Genomic DNA, 9134 nt, shown 5'->3' with positions numbered 1-9134 from the left:
GAGAGAGAGAGAGAGAGAGAGAGAGAGAGAGAGAGAGTGTGTGCGCGTGAGTGAGTGTGTGTGTGAGTGTGTGTTTTATGGGGGTTAGAGGTTTAATAAATAAATAAAATAATAAAATATATAATACATTTTTAAATAAAAACAAATATGTATTATACACGTATATACATAAAAACTATCTGGCAAATCAGTGTGGTGTAACCGACAGGAACTAATTTTTGTTATGCATCAAAAAAACCTTAAAACAGGAAATGACATCACAGAGGTTGTCAAAAAACCCCATGATATTCCTCATTTTCATGATGTTTGCATAAAATACACATTGATTACGGCTTGAAAACAATTTTTCAACATACTTTAGGATGTGTACAAATGTGCATTTTATTATTTTCTTTTTCAATTGACACTTTTAGAGTTATTAAATACCTATGAAAATTATATAAAAGTTTCTTTTTTAAAACATCACAAAGTTGATTTTTCTACTTCTAACTAGAAGTTGTCTTGTTCATCACCTCAGACATCCTTGACACAAGTCACAAGTACAAAAGCAACCGCTTACATTGTCTGTACACAAAATGGACATGAAACACTCAGAAAGTGGGCAGTTCATCTCAATTCATGCAGAAATATTTCAGCAAAAGAATATATAAACAACAAACTCAATCATTCAAAGCCAACGTGTTCATAAAACTCCTCGAGATGATTAAACGCAGTACAAACAGGGTTGAACACTAAAACAAGTATATCTGCATAAAGCCAAAACACACTCGAGTGATATAAAACACACACACTCGGACCGACCGTACCTGAGGACACACACGCCGCAGCACCATCAAATCCACAGATGTCTGAGCAGAGCGACAGCAGATCCCACAGACAGACAGATATCTGCGCAGACTAACTGAGGCGTGCCATGAGCTGCTCTACAGCCGTGTGTGTGTGTGTGTGATTAGCAGTCTAAGACAGCGAGAGCGATCTTCAGTCCAAGCGTCAGACACAAACACAATCTCAGGAAGAGCAGCGTGGTAAATCTATGTGTGAAGGATGTGTGGGCGGGTCTTACCCATCAGTGCACACACACTCTCACACACACACACACTACCACATGAATTAAAAGCTCTCTACAGTGTGAGCGTGTGACTGCCGCCCCTCCAAACACACACACACACAGCACGACAAGCTAACAGCATGTGTTTTTACATCACGTAATTCACCGCAGCTCTCGTAAGTTAGCACATTGCACTAATTACTTCATTCGTATGCAATTAAGATGCCCCGTCTCTGATCGTCAACACACACACAGCTGAGTAAACACGGTAAACCTCAGCACAGGTTTCAGGGAAGACAGGACACACACATGCGTGCATTCATCCCAGCACATGACAGAGACCAATACTGCAAAAGCCAATCTACTTTAATAGCAATTAAAATAATATAAAATACAAAGTAACTCTTGAATTATTGTGTGTGAGTGTCTGTGTGTGAGTGTGAGTGTGGGAGTGTGTGTGTGTGTGTGTGTGAGTGAGTGTGATTGTGAGTGCGTGTGTGTGAGAGAGAGAGAGAGAGAGTGTGTGTGTGAGTGAGTGTGATTGTGAGTGCGTGTGTGTGAGAGAGAGAGAGAGAGAGTGTGTGTGTGAGTGAGTGTGATTGTGAGTGCGTGTGTGTGAGAGAGAGAGAGAGAGAGTGTGTGTGTGAGTGAGTGTGATTGTGAGTGCGTGTGTGTGAGAGAGAGAGAGAGAGAGTGTGTGTGTGAGTGAGTGTGATTGTGAGTGCGTGTGTGTGAGAGAGAGAGAGAGAGAGTGTGTGTGTGAGTGAGTGTGATTGTGAGTGCGTGTGTGTGAGAGAGAGAGAGAGAGAGTGTGTGTGTGAGTGAGTGTGATTGTGAGTGCGTGTGTGTGAGAGAGAGAGAGAGAGAGTGTGTGTGTGAGTGAGTGTGATTGTGAGTGCGTGTGTGTGAGAGAGAGAGAGAGAGAGTGTGTGTGTGAGTGAGTGTGATTGTGAGTGCGTGTGTGTGAGAGAGAGAGAGAGAGAGTGTGTGTGTGAGTGAGTGTGATTGTGAGTGCGTGTGTGTGAGAGAGAGAGAGAGAGAGTGTGTGTGTGAGTGAGTGTGATTGTGAGTGCGTGTGTGTGAGAGAGAGAGAGAGAGAGTGTGTGTGTGAGTGAGTGTGATTGTGAGTGCGTGTGTGTGAGAGAGAGAGAGAGAGAGTGTGTGTGTGAGTGAGTGTGATTGTGAGTGCGTGTGTGTGAGAGAGAGAGAGAGAGAGTGTGTGTGTGAGTGAGTGTGATTGTGAGTGCGTGTGTGTGAGAGAGAGAGAGAGAGAGTGTGTGTGTGAGTGAGTGTGATTGTGAGTGCGTGTGTGTGAGAGAGAGAGAGAGAGAGTGTGTGTGTGTGTGTGTGTGTATATATATATATATATATATATAATTAGTTCAATATTCGAATTAAAATAATAATAAAAAAATGTAAATATTAAAATTATGGAAGCTTGTTTCCACCTCGGAATGAAGAAAATAAAAAAGATAATTGTGACTTTTTAATCGCAAGATATGAAAGTCGAAATTTATCTCTCACAAATCTGTGTTTATTTCTCGCAAAAAAGTTTTTTTTTTTTCTTTTTTAGTTTTTATTCAGTGGTGGAAACAAACAAGCAAACAAACACTCGAGATGTAAATTGGGAATTGCGAGAAAAAACGTCAGAATTGTGAGGTCATGGCGGAAACATGCTTCCATATAAAATTATTCAAGTCATTAAATCTAATCAAACTATTAAAAAACACACATATATTAATAACATAAGCATTCAATATTCTTTAATATTAAAATAAAATACAATTTCATAATTTTAACAAAATATTTTAGTATTATTTTATATTTATATATATTTATTTTTATATTTATATTTAAGTCTATATTATACACCTAAAATAACACAAAAAATGTATTTATTTATTTTAGGAATCATTTTTAGCTTTGAGCTTTCTCTAAACTACAAGCAAGTAACCCGACACACATAACTTGCCCCATATGGAACTGGTGCTTCAAAATGAGTTCATTTATTGAATATTTCAGTTAATTTATTTACGTTTTCAACTATGAATAAGAGTGTAGTACTTTCAGGAACATTTAATCCAATCCAAAATTCAGAATTATATCAATTTAACCCCAAATTCTGTGTAGAAAACATGTCTGGGCCTCCACATAACCAAAGCAATCGGACTGTGTCCAGTTCCTCCGAAACACAGGGTTTTTCCAAGGACACTCTTCAGGGGGTATTTAGAAAAAAACTTCTGATGGAGTCCAAGACGCTTGTGTGACTGACTAATACAGAAAACAGCAGTTGTGACACACAAACTCACACAGAGAGAGAAATACGGCACGGGGCAACAGGGTGAGGCAGGAAATTGCTGTATGATCTCAATCTAAGCTACATTTACTCTGTTCACAAACCACATGAACACAAACTCACTGAAGGACCTCTGAATCCAACACACAACTCAAGACAAAAAAGAACTTCATGAGGGCAGAATCAGAGAAAACTACTCTCTCCTTCAAAACACATCAGCGTGAGCTCTGCAAAGTTCAGTTTCAGGTTCTTAAAGGATTTGTTTAGCAGAAAATTAAAAATAATTTCATTCAATTCATGTCATTCAAACACTTGACTTCTGTTCTTCTATATATTTAAAATTATATTATATATTAATAAAATAAATGCATATTATAAAATCTATATTATATAAAACACATGCATTAAATCAATTAAAAATATAAAATAACATTATATTAAATATATATATATATTTAATATCATGTTATTTTATATTTTTAATTAATTTAATACTGACTATATATTTACATATATAATGTATAAAAATATATAAATATAATATATAAAATATAGTGTGTATATAATTTAATATATGTTATTTTATATTTTTAATTTAATACTGTCTAATATATATATATATATATGTCTTTATTTATATAAATATAAGACATTATATTTTATATATTATATTTATAAATACACATATATACATTATATAAGTAAATATAGTCAAATAAAATAATTATAAAATCTAATATATTTCATATAAATAATAATAATATAAAATGTAATATTTAAAATAAATAATAATAATATATATTAAAATTACATACATATACATATATATAAGACAGTGCCCAGTGGGCTGTCAAGCTTCAAATAACAGAAAAAAACTCAATGGAAGCAGCATATAAGTGGTACCTAAATCAATACAATATGTGCAATTAAGTTTTCTGTGAGGTTGGATTTGAGCTGATGTTTATGTGAGAACAAACCCGGCCACACCTGTTTCTTCCTCTGTCAGTCTAACGGCTTTGATGAACCTGTCAACGCAATAAGTGACGAGATGCATGCGAGACCAAAGCCGGAAATCGTGCATCTTTCTTTTTTCCCTGAGGCTCTGTGACATTTTGCCCTTGTGGTACTTTACAGTTCAACATGCATGAAGAGAAATTCTTTCCTTTTAAGCGGCTACGCTTCTGGATTTAATTAGAGACATGAGGCAAAGCAGACGGGGAAGCAGCGGAAGATCGAGGGATGTGATGTTCTGAAGCACTGAACAACATTTCAGCTTCCTGTGAAACTTCCTCACAGGCTGTGAACCAAAACCAAACCGTCACCTGCTGCCGCTCTCATCAATGCACTTTTGTGTTTGAAACATCCGTTTCCGACCGGACTGACCGAACATATGTGACCCAGGAGCACAAAACCAGTCATAAGGGTCAATTTTTCGAAATTGAGATGTATACATCATCTGAAGCTGAATAAATAATCTTTCCACTGATGTATGATAGGACAATATTTGGCTGAGATACAACTATTTGAAAATCTGGAATCTGAGGGAGCAAAAAAATCTAAATATTGAGAAAATCATCTTTAAAGTTGTTCAAATGAAGTTCTTAGCAATGCATATTACTAATCAAAAATTAAGTTTTGATATATTTACAGTAGGACATTTACAAAATATCTTCATGGAACATGATCTTTACTTAATATCCTAATGATTTTTGGCATAAAAGAAAAATCTATAATTTTGACCCATACAATGTATTGTTGGCTATTGCTACAAATATACCCCAGCGACTTAACACTGCTTTTGTGCTGCAGGGTCACATTTTTCCCGCCTGGATTTGCCCTAAATGATCAAAATCACCGAAAACAGACATGATGGTCCTGGAAGCAAGAGTCTGCTGTCCACTCATTTAGTGACTACAACTGGGTTATTATTATGGTTAAACTAAAACCATACAAAAAAAACACATTTTTGTTCCTTGAAATAACGTTAGCTGAAATAAAACAACATTTAAAAAACACAAGCAAATGATTCTCCTCTGATTGAATTCACAAACGAATCCTGCTTTTGAGTCAGTTCGTTTTAATGATTCGGTCGAGTTCAAACTCTGGGTTTGAATCGATAAAATATTTACTAGATATTTAATTCACTACAAAAGAAGAGCATGCAAAATACAAAAAGATTCGTTCAAAAGAATCGACTCACTGAATCAGACGCTGACTTTAAACATTTTCATGAGTTTCTTGTAGTTTATCTTTTCTGTATGATACATGTGTACGTTCTAAACTCATTTACATATCACACACTCATTATAACGTGTTATAATCCGACCAGAGTAATTCATTTTCATGCAAGGTATATCATATAGACTTAAAATATACAAATAAAATATAATAATATTTCTACTAAATAGTTAAATTGTTATAAAATTGTATTTTATATTACTTTTAATATTAAAGAAAATATAATTATATATTATATTATTATTAATATGTGTGTGTGTTTTAATAACTTAAATAGTTTTGAAGAATTGCAAGATACAGTTGCCAAGGCAAAATTTTTCATTTTTAGAAAGTTTAACTTGATGTACTAAAATCAGAAAAAAATTATATATATTATATTATATATATAATATATAAAAAAAATATTTTTAAAAATACTAAAAATGACAAAACACACAAAATAAATGCTACAAATGACAAATTACTACAACTTTAAAATTAATATAAAAATTAAAAATAGTATAAAAACTATAATAGCATCTCAATGCTACTGAAATAACCCTGGACAATAATGCATACTGGACGTCATGTCTGATGATCTAACGCAGAGATCTGCAGAAGTGAATATTTAATGACTATGATGCTTATTTCTATTTTGGTAGAAATTAAATCATAGATTTAAACAGGACATTCAGCCAGACGCATTGTGGGAAGAAACATCTTTGCTGCCTTCAATAAATGACCGTCTGAGTGTTTTCAGGTTTCAGACACAGTCGTACTATTACTGGACGGACTTCAAACAGACTAAAGCTGGACGATATGACATCTAGTGGCTGAATCATCTGTGCACATCAGGACAGATGAAGTGTACAAACCACAAACACAAAATCAGCATGCAACAAAACACGCCACAAGCCCAAACTCACACCTAACGTCATTGCATTAAATCACAGCGGCTGTATCTGTGCTCAAATGCTGCGGGATTAATGTCAAATGATTTGCTTTTAAAGAAAGATGCACTGATACTTCACAATAAATGACACTTGATTTAATATTGTGCTCATTCAGAAATGTTAAGTGTGAATTAATCGTCTTTGTGCCACTGCTTCATAACGGTGCAGCTACAAACCCAAAAACAACCCATTCAGAAATATTTGATTTGATCCATGATTTATCTAAGAATAGCTCAACATGCTACGGCTCTGTGTTATAATCCATGTTCATACCGCCATGATCAGATGCGGTTTCTAGGAAGAAGTCATTTAACATAATTCCCAGCTATTTACAATTAATATCTCTCAGTTGCAAAAATTTAGGGTTTCTGAAAGTCAATTTCTGGATAGACACAAACTTAAAGCTTTGATTACAAAAATATATTGAATACAGCACACACTGAACTCAGCAGCGGGGCATGTTGTCACACATACGGGGTAAGTTGTCACAACAGGAAATTGCTTTTTTTTGACACCGACTGAAGAAGAATCTGTTGGAAAATTAAACAAATTTGTTTTTAAATTATTTAATGGCTTTTTAGCCAAATTTAAAACAGTAAAACAATTATTAAACATAAAATAAATCAAAAAGTGGCTAAAAACCGAAATGGTATCCCATTGTGGGCTTTACCGTTCACTTGTCGACTCAAAAGCAATTAAAATAGGAGGAATTTAGTTTGGAGGACAGAATTCACAACCAAAAGACATGTTTTAAGACGGTTTTTACCTAGATGTTTGAAACTTAACCTCATATAGACCTTGTGACAACTTGCCCCAGCCTCTGCTTTGAGCTCAAACTTCTTACAAAGAACTTCCAAAAGTCTTATGAACTTCAAACGCAGATAAAATACCATTTTAAGTACAACTCCTTCCCTTTAAATGTATCTATATTGATAAATGTAGCATTGTTTCTTGCAAGACTCTTTCCAACCAGAGACTAAATGAGTTGACAGTGCTTTTAATTGGCCTCGTTTCTATAATGATCTCCTCAATGACCCGTGCCTCTTCTGTAGCCCTAAAAAGACCACTTCATCTGCCTTTATCTCAGCACTGACAGGGTCACACAGATGGATTATTCATAGGCTATCAGCTCAAATAACCGAACAGCATCGAAACAAACTTCATCACCATTAATCTTCATAAGCGTGACTCTCGATCCACACATTAACATTTCAATCCACTAATATCAAAATAGCTTTTATGTGGATTGATACGATTTTAGCATGTGGGTTTCATCCATATTCAATAATGAGAAATAGATTATGTCTTATTTAATGCTGAGATTCTAATTTGAGATGCTAAAATCCCAAAATCCAAGGAAAAATTAAAAATTTTTCCCCCACATTATTTTCCAGACAATTAGGGTTATGTTTCGTCGTTTAATGGAGTGAAATTACGTTCTCCGTTAGATTTATCGTGTTAAACTGATTTGTTTACATTTTCTCAGTCATATTCAGTTATGAATTTACCTGTTTTCTTCTCTCTGCCGCATCAAAAGCGCTATAAACTCACCTCAGGGTGTGAAAAACTTCATAACGTATTCAAATATCTAGATGATGGTCGTAGATGTCTAAGCAATCGTTAGTTTAATCGAGTTCTGTTGTTTAGTAAGCTACAACAAAGTAACTCAATGCGACACATACACAAACGATTCGCTTTTGATTGTTGCGGTGTCTAATACGCGAACGAATCGTTATTTTTGAGTCAGTTCTTTTTAATTAACAAGTTCAAACAGTGGGTTTGGAACTATAAAATAACGACTACATTTTAATTCCCTTCGAAAGAAGCGCACGTAAAATACAAAAAGATTCGTTCGAACGAACCGACTCACTGAATCAGACCAATATGAAACATTCCCGAACGTTTCTTGCACGAATCGTTCTTTTGAGTCGGTTCTTTTGAATGATTCGGTCGAGTTCAAGCAGTGGGTTTGGAACACTGATCTATTATAGATCAGTGGTTTGGAACTATAAAATAACGACTACATTTTAATTCACTTCGAATGAAGCGCACGTAAAATACAAAAAGACTCGTTCAACCGAATCGACTCACTGGATACGACCAATTTTAAACATTTCCAACCGTTTCTTGCAACTTATCTTCTCTTCATGTTACAAGTGTGCGTTCTAAACTCATTTACATATCACACGCTCGTTATAGCGTGTTATAATCTGACCAGAGTGAATCAAAGTCATGCAATCTAACGCAGAAACAGTAACATGCCGCTACACTGACGCTCAGATCAGATCCGGTCTGTTTCTAGCACACACTGGCTTTAATGCTTCGCTCTGCAGCAATGCAGCTTCACGCAACATGTACATGCATGCATGTGAGGAGAAGCTCGATCACATAAAGCACTGCAGAAACTTGATCACTCACCATCGCCGTGAAAAACAGCCTCCGCCTTCAAAACAGAAGCGCTGCTCTGAGCAAACACACACTCTGAGCACGGCTGGATCCAAACACTCACTCTCGTCAGAAGGAAAGAAGGCACTCGTGGTTTAGAAGACGGGCTCTTTGAGCATGCGCCCGCGTGTGTGTGTGTGTGTGTGTGTGTGTGTGTGTGTGTGTGTGCGCGTGA

At 35.5% G+C, this 9134-nt stretch overlaps 1 pseudogene; it reads right to left on the bottom strand.

Moving 5' to 3' along the window:
- Positions 1 to 9091, bottom strand: part of LOC107671532 (paladin-like) — a 65531-nt pseudogene extending 56440 nt beyond the window's left edge.
- Positions 9092 to 9134: the final 43 nt, after the last annotated feature.

The sequence above is a fragment of the Sinocyclocheilus anshuiensis genome, unplaced genomic scaffold, assembly GCF_001515605.1.
Source record: "Sinocyclocheilus anshuiensis isolate Anshui unplaced genomic scaffold, SAMN03320099.WGS_v1.1 scaffold4047, whole genome shotgun sequence".
Taxonomy (NCBI): Eukaryota; Metazoa; Chordata; class Actinopteri; order Cypriniformes; family Cyprinidae; genus Sinocyclocheilus; species Sinocyclocheilus anshuiensis.
The sequence above is the reverse complement of the archived record's forward strand: the minus strand, read 5'-3'. Positions and strand labels throughout refer to the sequence as shown.